This window comes from Canis aureus, chromosome 21, assembly GCF_053574225.1.
Source record: "Canis aureus isolate CA01 chromosome 21, VMU_Caureus_v.1.0, whole genome shotgun sequence".
NCBI lineage: Eukaryota > Metazoa > Chordata > Mammalia > Carnivora > Canidae > Canis > Canis aureus.
Window position 1 is genome coordinate 47,160,104 of NC_135631.1, and position 21,786 is coordinate 47,181,889.

Below are 21,786 nucleotides of genomic sequence, written 5' to 3' on the forward strand. Positions count from 1 at the left end.
TTGGTATACTTTTCAGTTGCTGTTTTAGGACAATATCATTCCGACCTGTGGAAAATAGGAGTCAGCATATCAAGCCGCCACAAAAACTTGGGTCTGCCTTGTTCTCACCACACTTTTTGAAAACATTCCCACAGCTCAAACAAATTAAAGATGTCATTTTCCACGGTATAACCGACACATACCTGGATGTTTCTTGGGGGTGCATACTCCCATAAGCACCCGTCCATCCGGGTTGTATCAGCCATTGTCTTCAACAGCCACCTCCAGATGTTGTAAAAATTGGAATCTTGATGTTGACCGGCTGCCATTTTTGTTTTCCATTTTGAAGATTTCTGTCAAAGGTCCCAAGTGTGAATGAGGAAGATTACCTTTCATCTCAAACCTACCAACTTCTTTCCATGCTGCAGAGCGCTGACGCAGAGAAAGCTCAGCAAGGATGTCAGGTCTGCCCTCCCATATCTATCATGGTTTGCAAAGCATATGAGCAGGCTCTTGGCAAAACCCCGAGGAGGGGAACTTCTCCAGCTGTAGCTCTTGCCTGCCATCCCTCCCTTGAACTTGGCACTTAATGAATCGGTCTTGGCTTGTTTGCTTCTCAGAGTCAGGCTGGAATAAGCTTCATTCTCAATGTAGGGCTTTTAGGTTTTGTCTCTAGTATTTCCTTTGCAATAGAAATTTTATTAACATTCATAAATAAAGTTTTCCACATACTGTCATCTATCTCTCTTCCACCTAACTTATCCCAGATTTTCTGGGGATTGTCTGAAAATGATCCACATTGTTAGTGAACAATTTCCACATTGTTCTTCCTGATTTCTAAACAGAACCCTGCCCTTGGTGAAGTCAACGAGAAAAGATGGGAATCTGTCCTCTTTTGGTCTTGCTGAACAAACAAGACAAAAAGGACATAAAACGATTTTTGCCATCAGTGGCCAGATTTCTCTTTTTAGAAAGTGTCACTGCCTCAGAAATGGTGCTGCCCTTTCTAAGATAAAATTAGCACCTTGCCTCGAGAAGTAGCAGGGTGAATCGGGACAGCATGCCTGGAGACATTTTCGGAGGGAAATTAGACAAGTCTGATACCACTGGGTCACCTGGTCATTTGGTGGCTTTGGTCGGAAAGTCAGATACCTTTGTGCTGACCACCTCCTTTGTTTTATGACAGAAGCCTCGGTTTCAGGAAAGATTAAAGTCGGCATTGGACATGAGATGAGTACTTGGGAGGTGTTGCTGGGGGTGGAGGTGGGGGTCGAAATTGCCATCTGCATTGAGCAGCCCACACAAAATCGCCCCCAGTTAAGAAGCCCTGCATCTAGGAGATGCTGAGACAGGCCTGGAGAGGTTGAGCAGCTTTCTAAGGTCTCCTGGCTGGTAAGTGGCAGAGCTGGGTCTCTAAGCGCTCTTCCGAGTACAAAGTGCTCGTCCACGACTCCACGCAGCAATCCTCTTTCTTCTCTCTTTTCTGTCTGACATCATACATCTTCATGGGCATTTGCTTAGTGTACTGTATGCACACCTGCAGGAGCCCATGTCCAGCAAATACCTGTTAATATTTCGAAGCACTCTTAAAAAAAAAAAAAAAAAAAGAACCCCGAGATTGTTTTCACATTTGCATGCCATTCTTGCCCAGGGGCCACACTAATCTCTGAACTGTTCCAATTTTAGTATACGTACCTCTGAAGCAAATACTATTTCAAAGCACTCCTAGAGTAACTTTGCATTGCTTCTTAGACACCACCGGACAGGAATCGTGGAAAAAGAAATATATATTTGTGTCATTACAGTAGCTGTCGCCGAGCCAATAGGTGCATCGAGTGCATTTGAATACAAGTTCAAACTAGGAGTCCCCATTGCAGACAGCCCCTCAATTCCTAGCGGGGCTCCGCTTCTCACCGTCCAGGCTGTATCTCCTGTTTGGACTCGTGGACCATCCCAATCTCCAAGGGATAAATTAAACAATGTGAAAAGGTTTCTTCCCCACACGCTGTTGTGAAACAGAAATGACACCCAGAGCCATGGCTAGCCAATTGTATCTTTTGTTTTCCTTCCCATCCTGTAGTCAATATCAAAACTTCCAACCTCCGAGCTCCAGCCTCCTGTCTGAAACAATTAAGCCTCCAGGAAGACGTGGGAATGCTAATCGACTGAATGTTGTGTTTCATTCAGTCCTGGCTGTTGACATCAACTCTTCATGGTCAGCTACATTGTCTTTGTTACTTCATAAACACATGAATATTTATTACTGTGGGGGAGAACACGCTACTGTTCACGATGACTGCAGCTGAATAACTGGTAATAAACATGAGAGATTAACAGGACTCAGGAGAGGAAGCAGTTCAGGGATGGTAAACCAGGGTCTGCGGAATGTTAAAACCACTGTCATCCAAGGAACAGCTAAAAAGTTAGAGATGTGCAAGAGGATGTTGTGTTGGCAGAAAATAACCAAGGAGAGTTTTAGATTATAGTGTGTAATTAGTGTGTAATTAGCATTTGCATAAATCTCCATACCAGGGTATTCTGTGGATAGTAGTAGCACAGAACCAAAACACACACACGGGCACACATACACAGCTAAACAAGCTCAAGAAAAGTATATCCGTGTGCTCATCAGTTAAGATCTGCCTCAACACTCATCTCCATGGCTAAGTCTTCCCTGTTTCCCCTACAAAGAGCAGCTGGCCGTGCACTCAGACCCGGACGACTCTCCTCTGTTTATGAATCTGTTACTCCTCTTGACTCTAGACCCCTCTGGCTCCTCAGTTTAGCTGGTTATTTCTTCCATAATGCCTGGTGGATGCGTGTATGTAGTAGATAGTCAAGACATGATGGCTAAATGAATAGAGATTGGTCAAGGGAAGAATGATGTGGTCCAGTGTTACTTAATAACTGGTAACCTGCACCAGGCACTGTGCTAGGCTCTGAGGAACATCTCAAAGCACTTTTGGCCTTTTTTGCCTAGGGTCTGAGGTGATGGGTAGGACTGCACCTCATTGCAGTAGATCCATTTGTTTAGCTGGTCAGCACGCTCTTTCCTCAGTTCTCACAAGTGCCAGACATTTGTCAGAACTCTGAGGCCACAAGTAGAGATGTGAACACGAATTACTATGCAGTCATTAACGTTGTGCTTGAGGAAGGGATTCTAAAACTCAACCTGGCACTCAGGCAAGACTTCCCAGGTCACATGAGCTGAGTCTTGAAGGGCAGGTGGGAGTTCCTGGGGTGGGCATTCAAGGCAAAGCGCAGCATGAGCAAGTTTTGGGGATGGGCAGAGAGCGTAATGGGGAACCAGTGGTCAGCATAGCCGGGGCAGGGTGGCATCAGGGCCTAGAGGCCACGGGAGAGGGAGAGGCCATGTCCGTTGAGTGAGTCCTGCGGGTTCAGGTGGCCTGAGCTGAGGCTGTTCGAGCTGCCAGGGACAGGGAGATGGCAGGGGCAGCTTAGTGGCTCAGAGTGCAAACAGCAAAGGCGAGGGGTTGGGCTCACCCCTGATGTGAGGCTCCAGAATCTTCCAGAGTATAGACGCGTTAGCACGGGTCCACCTGTAAGCAGAGGGCAGGCTCAGGGCCAAGAGGTACTCAGGCTGCAGCCTCCACCGGGGCAGGCCTCCTCACACGGTCCGCACAGAAGAGGAAGAAGCAATGGCACCTGATTGTTTGCACGGCACGTTCACAGGTGCTTGGAGTTATACCTATCAGGATATCAACATTATCTTTTTAAATAGCTTACTCTTTTTCTCTTGGACTTGTTCTTTGGTTTCAAAGTCAACTTTGTCTAATTGGTTGCTAAGATTGTCCCTAGCATTCAGTTAGGGTTGAAGCATTACATTTTACTATCCAAATAATTGGTGAGTTAAAAATACTTCCAACAGTTTATGACTCATGCTTTTCAACTCATAGATGAGGAAAACCAAGGTGGGTGACTGTGAATGCCTGTGATTTCTGTACAGGCTGAAGTTCCAGGAAGTTCTAAATGTGATTTCTGGCCTGCTGGGAAGGCCCTGACACTCCCAAGTTATCCCAGACTTTCTGGCTGTGCCTGAAATTAATTAGAGCCACATCCACTGGGTTCAAGTATTACCTGCAGTGACATAAAACATTTTAAGTTCCTATCAATCAGACAGTTTATGTGTTTGAGTGATCTGGGAGTATAGGTTTTGACAGGCAGGAGTTGAGGTTGAGAACCAGGGGTTATGGAATGAAGGGCAATGCTAAGATTTACCTATTTTGCAATTTTATCAGATTGATTCAGGTTTTTTTTTTTTTTAAGATTTTATTTATTTATTCATGAGAGACACAGAGAGAGAGGCAGAGACACAGGCAGAGGGAGAAGCAGACTCCCTGCAGGAAGCCTGATGTGGGACTTGATCCCGGGACCCTAGATCACCCCCTGAGCTGAAGGCAGATGCTCCACCCGTGAGCCACCCAGGTGCCCAGATTGATTCAGTTTGGTTTAACTTGCCAAATATTTACGGAGCGCGTGCTGTATGCAAGATGGATGCAGTGCCGTGTCCTCAAGCCATCCAAGATGGGCCTCACATGCTCCTTGTCCTCCAGGAAGTTTCTGGCCTTGAGGGTCACTAAGATGAGTGACAAGTTACAGGGAGGAGCTTATCTTGTGCTAAGAGCAGCTGTTAAGGGGAGCACGGGGGGAGAGTGAGTAGGCATGTGTGTTCAGGTAAGAGTGGTCATGACTTGGGGAGACAGGGAGCTCAGGCCATGTACCGTGACAACAGCTCAGCCGATATAGAAATGGGACCTTTGGCAGGTTATGCAGACCTGAGACTTGGCTGGCTCATCTGCACATTAGGGATGACAAAGTTTCCTCTCCTCGCTCAGAGGTTTGTTATGAAGGTCAAACAAATTACCTAATGTTAAAGAACTTGAAATCTGTAAAGTGTGTATTTCATTATTTAATTGTTAGCAGAATCAGAATTGGAACCCGGATTATTTGATTTAACCCCCAAGCCACTGAAACTCAGAACCTTTTTTCTTTCTTTTTCTTTCTCTCTCTCTCTTTTCTTTCTTCTTTCTTTCTTTCTTTCTTTCTTTCTTTCTTTCTTTCTTTCCTTCTTCTTTCTTCCTTTTTTAAGGTTTTGTTTAATTATTCATGAGACACACAGAGAGAGACAGAGACACAGGCAGAGGGAGAAGCAGGCTCATGCAGGGAGCCTGACACGGGACTCGATCCAGAACCCTGGGATCACGATCTGAGCCAAAGGCAGATGCTCAACCACTGAGCCACCCAGGCATCCCTTGGAGCCTTTCTGAAATATTTTTTCCCCCTTTTCAGTGGACTTTCCTTTATTGGAGAAATCTCTGTGGTTGCTGTAGGCAGCTGCATGTGTCTCTCAATTTCTAGGGGAGGGTAGAACAAGGACAAAGCAGATGATGCCACTGATAAGTGTGGGTGAAAGAATTCTAAACTATATGAGTCAAACACAATCCCTGGGCCTCTGAGATGCGTGAACCTCTTGAAAGCCTGCCTTACACTCTGCGTCTTAAATGACACAGTGCATGGCCATTAGCTACACGGCTCTGCTCTCACATCGCCGGTCCCATCTTTGGCCTGGGGACTCTGAACACATTCAGGAGAACCTCTCTTTTCCTTAGGGGATGGGTCTTTCAGGCCTTGGCTGCACGGGATCTGACATTGCAGGAGTTAAGTGGTCAAGAAATGTGAGACCTAAGCATTGAATCTACTCAGGGAGAATCCATCATGGGAAGCATCCCCAATAGGCTATTGTAGTTTGAGTAACTTGGAAGGCTGATGGAAATAGGCCAATCATGCTATCTGGGATTTTTGAAGAGTTTTCCATTTGTTCTGCTTCAGATCGGTGAGTCCCTATTTTTGTTGCGGCTGGAAATGGACAGATGTCAGAGGGAAGGCTCTAAGACTTTGCCTTGTCTCAGAAATCACATGAAAGAAACCTGGGTACCGACTGTGTCGATGGTCTTATATCTGAGTTACAGCCCCGGTCCCAGTAGATGCTTTTCCTGACTTCAAGGGCAATGCATCAGGTAGTAGGGGCTACTTCCTGGGCAGGTAATACATTTTGTGGGATACCACCCAGGAGGTGGGGGGGATGCACAAAGATGCCTCTGTTTGCTGTCCGACTTCTGCAGTGTATCTACAGTGGGAACTTGTGAAGACTAGGTCTGGTCACCTGCAGCCAGTCACTGAGAAGAGAGCCACCAGAGAAACCAAACCAAAGCTGCTCACATCCCCTCGAAAAAGCTTCCTGCAGCAACCCCGGCCTGAAGATTGCAATCAAGGGTCGGGCCTGGGAGGGAAACTTCTCCCCCACCCCCCCACCCCCCCGCCCCCCGTCCCCCCTCTGGTCTGGCTGGTAGTAGCCTGCTCCAGCCCTGGCTCCTTTTATCATTCCTTCCTTTTATAGTTGCTTCAGGAAAGCCCCGGGCCTCTGAGGCTGCCTTCCACCCCCATCGGAGATTTTAAATGTGAGGACAGGAAACGTTTGTTCGGCTTCGTCATGTTCTGACACTGTTGCCCACTCCCCCTCCCACGCACCCTCATTTGGTGCCTCCTGAAAAGTTCTGCCAACGTGAAGCAACCATCTTTTAATGTGGCTTTGGCTGAACTTGTGCTCTAGGAAGTGAGTGTGGCGGGGCACCCCAGTCTCGGCCAGGCCGGCCCCCCGGAAGGCTGAGCTCACCCACCGCGGCAGCACCCGGAGGCCCGGGCGGCCTGGGCCATCTGTGACGGGCACTGGGTGCCCAAGGGCCCAGCACGGCCTGGGCAGGGCAGCCGGCGGCTCCCACGGCCCCACTGGGCTGCTCGCGGGCCCTGACTGCTGCCTGCCTCTGGAAAGGCAGGTGTCCGGAGAAGTCATTGTACGTTGGCCCTGGGCATAGGATTTGCCGGATGATTATCTGGAAGATGACAGGATGTTTTTTGAGGAAACCGAGGTATATATACAGGGATGGATTGCTCAGAGCTCCCAAACCATTTGGGCACAGAGGGAAGGTGCCTCTCAGATCTCCTTTCGACCGGATTTCATCCCAGCAGCTGCATTGGGTAGTGAGTGATTTTCCTCGTCACTGTTGAGAAGGCCCAGCCCAGTTGGGGAAGCGGACCATGCTGTGCCATCTTGCCACAGCTCCACCAAGAAGTTCTGTGTCGTGGGCGAGTGGGGGCCTCCCCGCTGCCTTTCAGGGGAGGAAATGGACTTGTAGGAGTTTAAGTAGGGGTTCAAGTACGGGCTGGAGCCACACAGCAAGTTAAAGAGAGGCAGGTTCTAAAAGCTCAGCCTCAGGCCTGGAGGCCCCGGTACCCCTCTGGGCCACTCTTAGGACCCCTCGCTGACCCACGCTTGTCAAGGCGAAGCGCTGGAAATGCCTCAGAGACTCAGACGACTGTAAGACCCACCTGGGTTACATCATCACAGGATGTGATTCTCACTTTGTCATCAGCCCTTTATGTAAACCCAGCCAAGCACTGGCTTCCCAAAATAACCCTCACCGCCACCAGAAGCCCGAGCCTTCTGCGGGAGGCAGGGCCCTCTGAAGGCAGCCAGGTCTCCCTCGGATTGTCTAGGTGGCAGTAGAGAGATAATTATCAATGACCGGATTGCTCTCGCGCCTTTACTGTTTCCCTGGATGGGCAGGCAGGCTGCAGAGCAAGTTTAGAAGAAATTTAAAATCCAGCTTCCGACTGTTGATTCTGTTGAGATATTTTTCCCAACGTGAAAGGGACTTGGCACTGTTTCAGGTGAGGGAAATAATAGAGTGGAAAACACGTTTTCATGTGACTTTTCTGTAAAACCATCAAAGTGGAGAAAACCACGTTAAATCATTATTCACTACCTCCAAAAGCCACAAATTACCTTCTCAGCTTTTTGGGCTGTAGGCATCTGTCTGCTTTTCCTCCCCCGTGTGCTCAGCATTGCCGTCTGGAGCACATGCTGTTGGTACGTTAGATTTATGTGTATTTTTAAAGGCACTGAGTCCACCTCACTTTAACCTTCTTTGCTTTTGGGGGTCAACCTACTGTAAAGCTACTTGCAGTTTCACGGTCATCTATCAACATGAGGACTCCGTGTTTTCAGGGTCAAGACGACTGTCGAGCAAGGTGTTTTTATTAATGCCCTACAAGCACCCACGTGGGGTTCCCAGCACTGTAAAAGATCACTGAAATGGCTTTACCTGGGCCAATTCCTTATCCTGTGGGGCCCTCACCTGTAAACCAGAGCTAAGCATGGAATGTGTTACGGTCAAAGACCATGCTGCTCTCAAGCCAGCCCATACGGTGTGCAAAAAGATTCTGGCTAGAGGCAATTTTTTTTTCCATACACCTAACAAAGCCATTCTATCATTCCTGCCCTCTTTTGTGACTCCAAGGGAAAACATCGAAGTAATATCTACATAGAGTATTATAAAAAAGAGAAATATGCAAGATGGGGGCACACAGAGAGAAAGAGAGAGAGAATGAACATGTATGCCTATCTGTATCTACCCTCTCCATGAGTGCTGGCAGTTGCCCACACCAAATCTGAGCCCTAACTCTCTGTAAATACTCAAGTGTCTTTGGAGATTGGAAGGATTGGAGGTGCTATTTTGCAGAGTAGATTTCCTGAAAAATGGTAAGTTCCTTCCATAATGTGGGGAAAGAGACCCTAGTATAGTTTAATCACTTGCCCAAGATCACCCTGGATAATGATTTTATGAGGATGATGAGAATTCCACTCTTAGCTCCAAGAGCTAGCAACAGAGCAAATACTCTTTCTCCTCCTTGGTACCCAGGTAACTGATAATCCAGGTCTCTATACTCATAATCCAGGAGGTCATTCATCTACACAAAAGCTTCTCAAACAGAAACATGGACCAAGTCTGCCTTTTCAAGCATTGTTCCAGATCAGGAGGCCAACAATCTAGTTATAGTCCACTGTACTAGTTGTTTTCAGTGGATACAAACTAATGACAACATGTGCTCCCTGTATTCCATGAGCCTCCAATCTACTGGGAGAGACAGAGCTCTAAAGCATCTTATAGAACACAGAAAGCACTAGAGTGTGGTCTAACTATAGCAGCAGTTGACTTGCCCAGGCAAGACTTGCATGGCAAATACTTCTATTTGGAACGCTGACAACAATCAGGAAGAAAACAGTCAAGAGTCAACAAAGTTGTCCAACACTCCACATTAGAAAAATGTGGAGCCCTGTAGATCCTTATTGGAAATCTCAGCTTGGGCTTGGTGCTTATAATGTGAGTCCAAGGGGATCCCATCAGTCAGGAAATGACCAGGCTTTTGATTCAGAAGAACTGGTTTTGCAATGAGGTGCTACTACTTGCCACCTGTGTGATCTTGGGCACTCACTGACTTCTCTTCACTAAATAGAGATAGTTATACCTACCCAACAAGGACGCCGTGAGGATTAACAGAGATATTGCATGGGAGAGCACAGATGACAACACTGGTTACCAGCATGAGGGGCTCTTACCAACATCCCATTACCTAGTTACAGTGGACTTGAAGCTCCCTTAGATGAGAAGCGGGATGGATAACCACAGAGGTAGACGTGTTGAAGAGAGCAGGGAATTCTAGCTCACTCAAAGGTGACCACAAGGGTAAAGGCCTGCTTAGCGCAGCTTGTCAGCTGTCAGGATGAATGTCCGGGCCTGACTTAGCATGAGGATATCATTATATCAGGCCGATCTGTCCAGAGTTCTCAAGAATGAGTTTATCCCAGCCAGATCCTGAATAGCTGAGAGTCTGGAATCACAGAGGGATTTATCTCTTTTTTTTTTTTTTTGTATTGAATGGTATCAATTATCAGAAACGATGACAAACTTAGCTAATACTGCATGTGTTACTATGCTCCAGATACTATTTCCTTAGTGACTCTTTTAATCTTCACACCAGCTCATTGAGGAAGCACCATCCTTATCTCGCAGATGGTAAAGTTGAAGCTCAGTGAAGGTAACTTTCTGAGTCACATGCTATCAAGTGATAGAGTCATGATTTTTAATCCCAGGATTCGGGCTCTTTCAACCAGAGTCCACAATTTAACCAATATATAAAGGATACTGAATTAACTAACCCTCATTTGTCATATATGTGGAAAACATCTGGGTGTCTGCCTTTCAATTTTGTATTTTTGGACACTAGAAATGTTTCACTTATGGGTGGTTAAATTTATCATTTTTCAAAAATTGGATACCTCTTTGGCCATGCCATGTTCAGCTATTCAGTTTTACTATATTCTATTTCTTTTATGATTATATTTAAATTTTATTTTTACTTTTTTTTTAAGGAAAGTTTTCTTTAAAAAAAAAAATTTCACTTATTTGAGAAAGAGAGAAAGAGCACAAGCAGGGGGAGGGGTAGAGGGAGGAGTAGACTCCCTGTTGAGCAGCGAGACAGATGCCAGACTTGATTTCAGGACCCTGGGATCATGACTTGAGCTGAAGGCAGATGCTTAACCAACTGAGTCACCCAGGTGCCCAAATTTTATTTTTACTTTTTATTTTGATGTAATTATAGATTCGCAGGAAGTTGCAGAAATAGTAGAGAAGTCTTATGTACCCTTCACCCAGTTTCCCCCAGTGACTATGTCTTAGATAATTATAGCACACTATCAAAATCAGGAAATGGACAGCAGTGCAATGGGTATGCCTCATTCTAAGCCATTTTATCACATGTGTAGATGCATGTGATGATCACCGTGATCAAGATACAGCACTATTCTATCCCCATGAAGATCTTTACATTTTCATTTTTATTCCAACTTTCGGTTTATCTGGAATTTAGTTTGATGTTTGAGAGGGAAAGGATCTATTTTCTAATTTCCAATTTTCCCAGCACCATCTATTTGACAAGTCACCGCGTTGACACTGATGAGAAATTTCACCCTTCGGTTCCTGTACTACATGATTACAAAGCCCACATCTTTCAGGCCCCAGAGCCACTTCTTCCCTCTGGTTCACCACATTACCTACTGAAACTTGGGTCTCAGCAGCAGTGGATTGGATTGTTATGCCATCAGAAACAACAGAGCCTACAGCAGGGTCTTGGTGTGAAATTATTGCCTTTTCCCTTAAAATTTATCCCTGGGTCCTTCTGGGACAATGGGGAAGGCTGTACTCATTGGTAGCTCTCTTTCACAGCACTACTGCTCAGAAAATCAGAGGGCCTTGGATGTGAGATCAGAGTCCTAAAACTCCAGGTTCCATCATTTTCCTTAGATGTGAGATCAGAGTCCTAAAACTCCAGGTTCCATCATTTTCCTTAATTTTCTTTATTTGTCTTCAGCCTTAATTTCCTCATCTGAAAATGAGGAAAATTAGATCTATCTCAGAGGGCTGTGACTTTTTATGAGAATAAATGAAATAATACATTTAAATGTACAGCCTAGGAAAGGCTCAACATAGTCTAGTATTTTTATGATCGTTATCATTTCTAATTATATAACATATCCTTTATTCTATGGCAAATATATTATCTTTATTTATATTAGTGTGTGCCTTCAATCATGATGGTATTTCTTATCCCCTCTTGAAAAGTCAATGTGGGGATCCCCAGGTGACACAGTGGTTTAGCGCCTGTCTTTGGCCCAGGGCGCGATCCCGGAGTTCCGGGATCGAGTCCCACGTCAGGCTCCCAGCTTGGAGCCTGCTTCTCCCTCTGCCTGTGTCCCTGCCTCTTTCTCTCTCTCTCTGTCTGTCATAAATAAATAAATAAATCTTAAAAAAAAAAAAAAAGAAAGAAAAGTCAGTGTGATAGACTCTTAGAATTGAGGAAATGGCATCATTATAAGATTTGAGTACAAAGCTGATGACCAGTGTCTCATTCTGTTGAGGCTGCTATTAAAAAAAAATACCATAAACTAGGTGGCTCATAAACAAGATAAATTTTCCACAATTCTGGCAGCTAAGAAGTCCAACACCAAAGTGCCAGCAGATTCAGTGTCTGGTGAGAGCCCACTTCTTGGTTCACAGACTACCATCTTCTTGCTGTGTCCTCCCAGGGCAGAAAGGAAAAGGAGCTCTCTGGCACCTTTTGTAAGACCATGAATCACCTCCCAAAGTCACCTCCCAAAGGCCACATCTGCAAATGCCATCACAATGGAGGTTGGTTTTGACATATGAATTTGGGGAAGACACAAATATTCAATGCATAGCAATCAAGAAGTGGGAACATCCTCTTTCCTTCATGAGTGGTATTGTCATGGCAGTGGCTTCTGCTGGCAATAACGTCCACTCAGCAGCTTTCTAGAGGCTGCTCTGGGATAGGGTCAACTAGCCTTCCTCCCAAGACCACCTCCATTGGGTAGCTGTCTCTAGGGACCTTCCTAAGTCTTAATCTAGAGGAAATCACAGCATTGCCAGGAGTTTACAAGATAGTTTTGTATGATAATTTTGTGTTCAGGAAGCAAGACTGTGTAACTCAGCTGCCCCCGCCCGCCCACCCCCCACCGCCTTCTTCCTTTTGTGGACACAACCCCAAAGACCCTCACTTAGGGCAAAAGAGCAGATCCTTTCCTTAAAGGAGTCATCACAGAGACTGCAGTCGTCTCACAGCTCTGACAACTGAAGCACTCCCCACCCTCATTGCCACCTTCACCTTGGAACACAAGAGCGCTGGCATGTTCCAACAGCAGCCCTGAGTATCCTATAATCACTGTGGGTAGAGTTAAACTCCACCAGTGACTCAGATTATTTAAGTCTACATCTATCACTAGGAAGAATCAACTTTTAAATGAAGAGTGTAGATGGGAAATCCCAGTATCAGCTATGAAAATACAACAACAGCTACTTTTTTTCTTTTTTTTAATAAGGAGGGGCAGTTTGGGGAAAAAGAAAAATTTTTTACTTTCTTTTCTCTGATTTATCCTCATTTTGTTTTGAAAGGTGTTTTGCATGTGTGAATGGGAGTGTTGCGCGTGTCACTAGAAAACAGAGGAATGATGCTGTGATTACCATTTTTGAAAGAGGCACTCCTACAGGAAATTGGGCTGCGAGGGAGGAAAAGTGTGTGTTTTCCTGAAGGAAATGCTTGTAGAAAGCCAGATCTGGGAAACAAATCATGGAGACGGTATAAATAAACTTCTGGCCCTTTGTATTTTGAATGGTGAGATAGTACCTTTGGTCCCCAGGAAAGCAATTTCTTTTGGATATGATCCTTCAGGCACGTGAAAGATTCAGGTTTAATTTTAAAACCAGCACCTTCATTCTTCCCATTTTCCCTAAACCACCTGACCACAGGCACATACTCTGCAGCCACCAACATCGGCAAGCTTATAAATGGGAAAATTGAATTCCACCTGAGAAAAGGAGTATTCGAAATCTCCGTGGATTGAAGCTTTAAATACTGTTTCAAAGTAAGCTCTGGTGGGTTTTTGTTTCTTTTGAAAGAATTGGCTTCCTATGTTAAAACTTGCTTGGGTTATAAATTGGAATTGAAATCTTTTTTCCATGCATTTAAAAACTTGCCGACAATAAAAATTTAGCAAAGAATAGACTTTATTGGGAGCAAAAAACAAAGTAGAAATTTTGAGTTGTTAGCATAGATGATATCAAATGTCTTCTTTTATGGTATTGTTTAACAGTGTTATTTATACACTTCGAAAAAAAATGAAATGGGAAAAAAAATATTACTTACACTGCGGCTTTAGAGAACAGAGTTTGTTCTCAGTAAAACTTCCCAGATCTGCACAGTATCTTATAAAACAACAGGAAGCAGGGAGCTGTTTCATGAAACATAATAGTACTAGTGTCAAAGTGGGGATCCAGGATTGAAAGGCTTCCTTGGTACTCTGTGCAGTAATGATGTCTATACCTAAGTCGGTCTGGATGTCTGCGACTCAACCCTTTCATAAATCCTTCTTTCCCATTCCAGGTTGTGATAAAGCCAAGAGGGAAGGAGAAGTGCATAGAGTGTGCACGTCTCACGGAGCCCTTGGAGCTCTCACTGGATTGAAGTCAATGACTAGATAAATAAGCTTTCCAGGAAGCCCTTAATTAGCTTCATCTCATTCTTGCCTAGTCTATGGCAATATCCTCTTATCTGTGTCTCTGATTCTCTTGCCCCACCTACAGTCTCTTCTCTATAAGGATAGGCTTTGAGAACATAAATCCAGTCATGCCACTGCCTGCTCAGAAGCCCCAAGGGCTTCCCCTCACATCCTGTTTGCACTATGACCTACCAGCCCCTTCGTGATCAGGGCCCTGGCGACCTTCTGGCCTCATCTCCTGCCCCTGACTCATTTACCAAGTCCTAGTCCAGAGGCTTTATACTTGCTGTTTCTTCTGTCTAGAGCACTAGATAGTCTCATGATTTTGCTCGCTGCTTTTAATCATCTGCTCAGGTATCACCTCCTCAGTGAGCGCCCTGCCCTCATCCCATTATCACTCTCCATCCCCTTCCCCTGTTTTCCTTTTTTTCTTCAAAAAGTTTCTCACTCTTTGATATCGGATTACACATATTCTTGTGTTTCTTGCCTGTTTCCCTCATCAGGATGGAAGCTCCCTGAGGATAGAGACTTTGCTTATAGAGTTTACTATGGAAGCCCCCAAGCCTGGCACTTAGGAGCTCAGCAAACATGTGTTGAATGAATTGTTTTATGTCAGCGAACGTCAGTATCTTCCCCTCTTGGGACTCCTTGCCCTTTCTCTTCATACATCCAACAGAAATAAAATTGGGTAATATTCACTACTAGGACTTGTCGTGATATATACATTTCAGAATTTGAATGGTCAATAGACGTCATCTGGCCCGTCAGTTTTCAACCTTGATTTTCACCTTCCTGAAACAGAGTAGAGTCTGATATCCTTTTGAGAAGACTCCTGTGGGAATTCCCACATTTGGGAACTCTTTTCCTCACCAAGCAGCAACTATTCCCACCCATCATTGCTCTAAGAAAATCTTTGCAGTCATTTCTCCAGATATGTCCCAACTATTAACAATGTCACTGTCTGGTTCCTTAAAAGGAGAATGTGAGAAAGGGATTGGGTGCACTGATTTAGTGAGCGAATAGTCTTTAGGAAAAATCTGGAAGGAGAGTGAGGAGAGCAAGATAGGGAAGGAAGGGACTCCCCAGGGATGTGGTCTTAGGTAAAGCCTAACCTTGGCTGGGCACACAAGGCTCACAGGGTGAGGCTGTCCTTCCCTTCAAAGGATCTAAACTTAACAACTTTATGCCAATCTGTCATCGGATTCCCAGGCCTGGGGTGGCGGGTGGGTGGCTTCCCAGGCATCTCTGTCAGTCAGGGGTAAGTCTGGAGAAGGCCATGGAAGTAAATCCTCAGCTGTCTTATTGGAAGCAACCAATGGATGGGTGTGCTAGCTGGTCCAGGGGTCGGCAGGGGCAGACGCCAGCAACCTTTACCACACAAGGTTTTTCAGTAGTGACTGCTCCCCATAGGGGATAGTTCTTACACTCAGGGTGCATCTGAATCACTTGGAGGACTACTGGAAATCCATGCCGCTGGGCTCCAGTCCCAGAATTTCTGACACAGGTCTGGGGTGGGGCCTAAAAATTTATCCTAACTAGTTCCCAGGTGGTGCGAATACTCGTCAGGCGTCGGGTGAACAGCTTTGAAAATCAGCTCGTATCATATTAAAGATTCTCTTAAAGTCACTGTCAGACAAAAGAAACATAAATATTATGCCAGAAAGCACTGGAAGTAATAGAGGTCTTTATTGAAATTCTCTTGAAGGAGGGTTGGGCATACGTATACACTATGCCACACTCAGCAAACTTTCTAAGAGATAAATTTTAGATGGTCTTCCTCTGTTCAGATTTTCATTCCTTACCCTAACTATCCCCCCCACCCCACCCCGGGGTTATAAAACATTCTCTGCCTGTTAGCTATAAGATGTGCCACTTCTTTCTCATTCCAGAAAGTGTCATGGGATGCAGGATGGAAATACATTACTTCAAGCATATCCTTCATTTTGCTTTTATTTACATGGAAACAAGATATTTGTGCATTTTTTTTATTCTTCAGGTCTTACGAACAGATTACTTATGATCTACCTCACATTTGTGGGAAGGAGAGATATGTCCCAGCCTCTGTTTTGTAGTGGATGAATGAGAGGCTCTGAGGGGTGAGGCCTGGAATGTTGAACCTGCAGAGTCTTTCTCTTTGGAATTTCTCTTCTACCCTGTTCCTCCCCCATTCTCAGTTTTCTAGATCTTGCTTAAAAGTATTAGAGATTAGAGTGTATGTATGTGTGTGTGTTTGAGAGAGAATTCTAATGCCTAAGAAAAAGGAGAGAAAAAAAAAAAAAAACCACACACACATACCTCTCTATTGACATTAAATACTAATTCAGGGAAAAAAAAGAAAAAAAAAAAAAGAAGGTGCTAAAACTAGATAATTTCATTTGAGTGGACAAGTTTAGCAAATAATCATCAATCTATTGAAAGATCAGCCTAAATGTGCATCAGAGGTTTTATTATCATTTGATTATTCCCACCCCTGCCCGGGATCTTAATTCAAGGAAATTTCCTTTAAGAGTTTTAACTTGACAAGATGCCATCTAAAATAAACTCCAGGTTTGCCTGTCGTTTCTCTGTGTTTAGAGTGTGGAATGCGGCCCCCCAGATGTTAGAAGAAGGGTTCTTGCCAGGGGAATGGTGGAAGGAAAGGGATAGGGCATAATTTGTGGTTGCCCAAGGCATCTGATGTCCACTTAGGTTACAAGGTTGGTGAAACTTCTATTTCAGAGATTAGGATCCCAAACACCTACTAGGGCCGGTCAGGGAACACTGGTCAGTGAAAGCCAGAGTAGATGAAAAATGCAGGGAGAGCCCTGTGCTGTTGATCTGGAGAGGGGGGCATGCTCCCTCTTCTGGGGGCAACACCAACTCAGCTTCCATGCTTAGAAGAGAAGCTGCATCTGGATTTTGTTGTGAAATCTTCTGATGGAGCCATACCGATTCCTCTCGTCCTCCCCAAGCCCCATGCCCCCCATCCTTTGGAAACCCAAACACTATTGCCCCTGTCTTTAACTACCTCCTGTGGATCCAACTCATTTGACTTGATACTGTTTGTGAAGTCTGTTTTTATTTGAGCGTTTGAATCACTGTTAAAATGTCTTTGGGGGGATCCCTGGATGGCGCAGCGGTTTGGTACCTGCCTTTGGCCCAGGGCGCGATCCTGGAGACCCGGGATCGACTCCCACGTCGGGCTACCGGTGCATGGAGCCTGCTTCTCCCTCTGCCTATGTCTCTGCTCTGTGTGTGTGTGTGTGTGTGTGTGTGTGTGTGTGTGACTATCATAAATAAAAAAAAAAATGTCTTTGGGCGTCCCCAACAATTTATTCATGAGAGACACACAGAGAGAGGCAGAGACACAGGCAGAGGGAGAAGCAGGCTCCATGCAGGGACTTGATCTCAGGACCCCGTGATCATGCCCTGAGCTGAAGGCAGATGCTCAACCACTGAGCCACCCAGGGTGGGTGTGCCTGGGTGTCCCCAACTAGATTGTAAGCTTGTGAAGTCTCTGAGCACAACGTCCAGTCTCATGTCCTTCTCTTCCCTGGGGTGACTCATCCCCTGACACATGGAATAGGAGAGCTGGTCTACCTATGTGTAGAGGCTCTGGTCTACCCCCTGGCAGAGGCTCTGCATCCTTACTCGTTCAGTCCTGACCGTGGCCCTGTAAGCGAGGCCCACATCCAAAACAAGGAAACAGGCCTAGCAAGCCCACCCGACCTGGCCCAGTCACAAATGGAGGAGCTGGCACTTAAAAATTGCCTTGACTTCGCTGCCCGTTACTTTACCGGCTTGGTCAGTTTGGGCTGCCATCAACAGAAATAGCACAGAGTGGGGGACCCGAACAACAGACATGTATTCGTCATAGTCTTGGAGGCTGGAAGTCTAAGGTGAAGGTGTTGGCAAATCTGGTGTCCCCTCTTCAGGTCTGCAGATGCCCATGTTCTCATGATGTCCTCACCTGGCAGAGGGAGCTGAGACAGGAAGCTGCGCTCTTCCTACAGAGGCACGAATTCCACTCAGCTCCACCCTCAATGACCCAATCCCCTCCCAAAGTCCCCACCTCCAAAGACCATCACATCAGGGGTTACGATTTCAACCTATGAATCTCTGGGCAGTGGTGGGGGGTGGGGGACACACAGACATTCAATCCATCACGATTATATAGACTATGGCTACTTGCCTGGTAAATTGGCATTTGCGACAATGCACCCGTGAGTCTTCCCATTATTTTTCATACTGGTTGCCAGATGACAATCATTGTACAACTTTTAGGATATGCTATTTGTTTGAGGGGAAGTAGTAACAGAGAAGGAGGTTAGTGAGGTCTGATCAAAAATATAACCGACCTCCTTTTAGCCACGAAGAGTTTTATAAGAACAGATCAGCTGTATTTTCTAGCCAAATAAAGCATATTGTGTTTCATCAGGCGGAGCTGGAAAGCAGTGTATATGTCACATTATATGGTGTAAGTAGCTTGATTCCGCCCCGTAATTTGCTGTAAGATGTTGCACAAACCCTCCCAGAGCATAATGCGGTGCAGAAGGGAAACTGCCAATTGCCTCTGTAGAGAGAAAACGAGTTGAAGATCATATAAAACTCGGTTTGAGTATGCAACCCTTACTTGTAAAGAAACACTGACCATAGGAAATGGAAGTATATTGGTTTCTTTTCTTATATTTGTTAGAACTGCCAGTTATATGCTCTCCTTGCAGAGAAGGACGTTGGGCCAAATGTCTCAACACCGAGCCTCAGAGAAGGATCGAGTCTCTGAGCCCGAGAGCAGGGGTCCCCTGTGGGGCCTGTGACATCAGCAGGCCTCCCCTCTCCTTAAACTTCGGAGGGGATTTTAGAGGGTTCCGCAATCCTTTGCTCATTTTCCTGGATTTTCTTGCTGCTGGGTCTAGGGAAGGTCTGGTAACTTTTTCAGGGACCTGATAACAGAATGCTCCTGCATCACTTTCAAAGGCAAGATCCATCTCAAATGTAGTTCAGCTGTCGGAGCGGAATAACCCAGCATCTGAACTTCTTCTAAAATGTAGCTCCTGTAGCCCAGGGCCTACTTCAATTCAGAAGTCTGCAGGGGTGCGGAGGAGCGGAGGAGGGGGACACAGCTGGCTTCCTATCCATCCGTCTTTTCATTTGTCTCCCTCCCCTCCCCAGGCTCCCCCACCCACCCCTGCCATTCCAAGTTCCTGCTGGAAGAGGACCCAAAGGGAGCAGGGCCCGAAAAGCCTCACCTGACTGGTGTTGGGTGATCTGGTGCCTGGAGTTGGGTGACTCTCTGTGCCTGGAGCCTCCTCTAAGCTTCCCCTCTCAGGATGCGCTTTCATGGGTCTCCCACTCAGAAACTCTGACTGCAGGCCCCTGGCCGCCCTGCAATGCCCCCTGGCACCTGCCCTGCCCCAGCCTCTGAACTCTGAGGGTATGGTAACCTCCTCAGGTCCTTTCTTTCTTTTCTTTTCCTTTTCTTTTTTTTTTTAATCTTTTTTTTTTAAGATTTTATTTATTTACTTGACAGAGCACAAGCAGAGGGAGCAGCAGACAGAAGGAAGGAAGGGAGAAGGGTTACAAAACCAATTTTTCCCACCTCCTTGCAAGTCCTACAAAGGTGGTCTAGAACCCCAGCCACCTGTTACCTGTGTTTAACCTTTGGGCCTTCTGTGTTTAACCGAAACAGAGGTGGCAAAGATTCTATTTTAATATCCTGTAGCTCTTGTAACTCCTACTCTGGACCTAGGCATGTAGCAAGGGGTCACTCTGAGTGTCTGGGAAATATCACTTGCGTAGAGAATTGTGTGAATTCAACAATTATTGAATCATTCTTTCAGTTCACCCCTGCCCCCACCCCCATACACCATGGTTTACATCTCCCCTCATATTCTCTTCCCCCTTTGAAAGGAGGCTTTTTGATCCGGGGAGATCATTTGGTATCTACCTCCCTTTTGCCAGGCAGCAAACTATCTGAAGTTGTTAGGAACTATTTTAAACTTCATGTCACTTTCTATGGTAACACTATTTAGCTAACATTAATTATCGAAAACAAAACAAAACGGGGGCACCTGGGTGGCTCCGTTGGTGAAGCGTCTGCCTTCGGCTCAGGTGATGATCCCGGGGTCCTGGGTTCGATCCCCGTGTCAGGCTCTCTCCTCATCAGGAGCCTGCTTCTCGCTCTCCCTCTGCCTGTTGCTCTCTCTGCTCATGCCCTCTCTCTCTCTCTCTCCTCTGTCAAACCAATAAATAAAATCTTTAAAAAAAAAGAGAGAGAGAGAGAAAACAAAAGGAACACAACTACTGGCTCCCCCGCCCCCCCAACCAATAAAGTCAAAAGATTTCCTGAGATTTGTCATATACTGAGTTAAGTGTCTCTAAAACTGAGAGCTATGGTGTTGCTGGAGTTTCTGCTTAATCTCCCAGTTTTGCCTGAAGCCATGAAGTCGACCTCAAGAGCAGAGCCTCTCTCCAGCCCTTACTACCAAAATGAAAACCATGTGCTCGCTTTGTTTTTCTTTTTCAAGTTCTTCCCCATTATTTAATGAAACTATTTAGTAATGCATAGGTCTTAAATAATAGGGTTCACATGGGCTGTTATCAATTAAGTCACATTAACACAAACACTTGTTCTCAGGAGCAAATTTAGCTCTGGACATGTTTAAAGCCGATTGTAGCACCGTTGGAGGAGGCGAGAAACTCTGAATTTTTACAACTCAGACTGCACAGGGCAATACATAAAAATACTATGTGTATGAAATACTTACTCTTGCCCAGCCCCCACCCAACCTCTCCTCCGTTCAGGAAGGCAATTTATCAATCCGAACTCCTGTCCTGGGTAGTGTTACTTCTGATCCTAGAAAAATCTAATTCACACTGGAGATTTATCATATCCCAGAAGTCGGAATGCAGATCACAGGTCTGTACAGCGAGTGAGCTGTGATGATGTCTCCTCCTTCCACCTGCCCGCGGCTGAGATTGTCTGGAAACGAAGAATCGCAAGGGTATGACTTGGGTGATAGAAAATCAAGCTTCTTGTTCTACTGAAACAGTATTTTTTTTTAAATCCTTTTTTTGTCGTTGTTTTGAAAGCAGACCCACAGGGCAGACCAGATAGGTCATTCTTGAGTGTCATTGTTGTGCAGCAAACGCAACACAAGTGCTGATGGCGGTTGGATGGGGAAATTTTGCCATTGGGCCCTAATCCGTGCAATGGCAGACAACATTTTGCCTTCTTCAAGGCTCTTCCCTTATTTCCTGGCATCCCGGGCTCCTGCCTTCTGGGAGAACCAGTGTCTGACTGCAAGATGGAAGGAAAGCCACCTCATAGTAGGCTCCATTTCCCACAAAACTAACAAGCGAGAGAGCTCGACTCTCATTCCCAGAGAGATTGCTGTCACCCAGGAAAGCACATGAATGAAGGTGATTTGCAGTTGCATGTGGCTGACTCTCCAGATTTGTGCATATCCAGCTGTGGGCTGGCATGCCCACCAGGATAGAGCCACTGACAGCAGCTCACACTCTACGAGTGTGAACGGACTCTCCGCCTGGCTCTCCTCCTGTGTTCTCTGTCCCATGGCTGGGCACAAGCATGTTACAAGGCATACAAGCCCCTGATGGAGGCTCTCCCCATGATCTTCTTGTCCCTACCTTCCACAGTCAACCAGTTGTCAACTCCTCATTCCACCTGCTACTTCCCCCAGCCCTGTTATTGGACGCTCTCACCTTCATTTCAGTGCCCAACCCTATGGGTACCATTTCCTCAACCTGGCAGGTAGGCTATGGCACACACCGTACCCCACCCTGCATCTTCGGGTCCCTTGGGTTCTTCAGCTTAC

At 45.8% G+C, this 21,786-nt stretch overlaps 1 protein-coding gene and 1 non-coding gene across 3 annotated transcripts in view; one reads left to right on the forward strand and one right to left on the reverse strand.

The window, feature by feature from the left end:
* The window catches only part of SUGCT (succinyl-CoA:glutarate-CoA transferase), a 712,850-nt gene that overhangs the window by 559,061 nt on the left and 132,003 nt on the right, over window positions 1–21,786 (forward strand). The gene's annotated exons all lie outside the window — the stretch shown is intronic.
* LOC144293560 (U6 spliceosomal RNA) lies at window positions 1,578–1,689 on the reverse strand. The gene has a single exon (XR_013360766.1). It is a non-coding gene; the product is annotated as a U6 spliceosomal RNA (small nuclear RNA).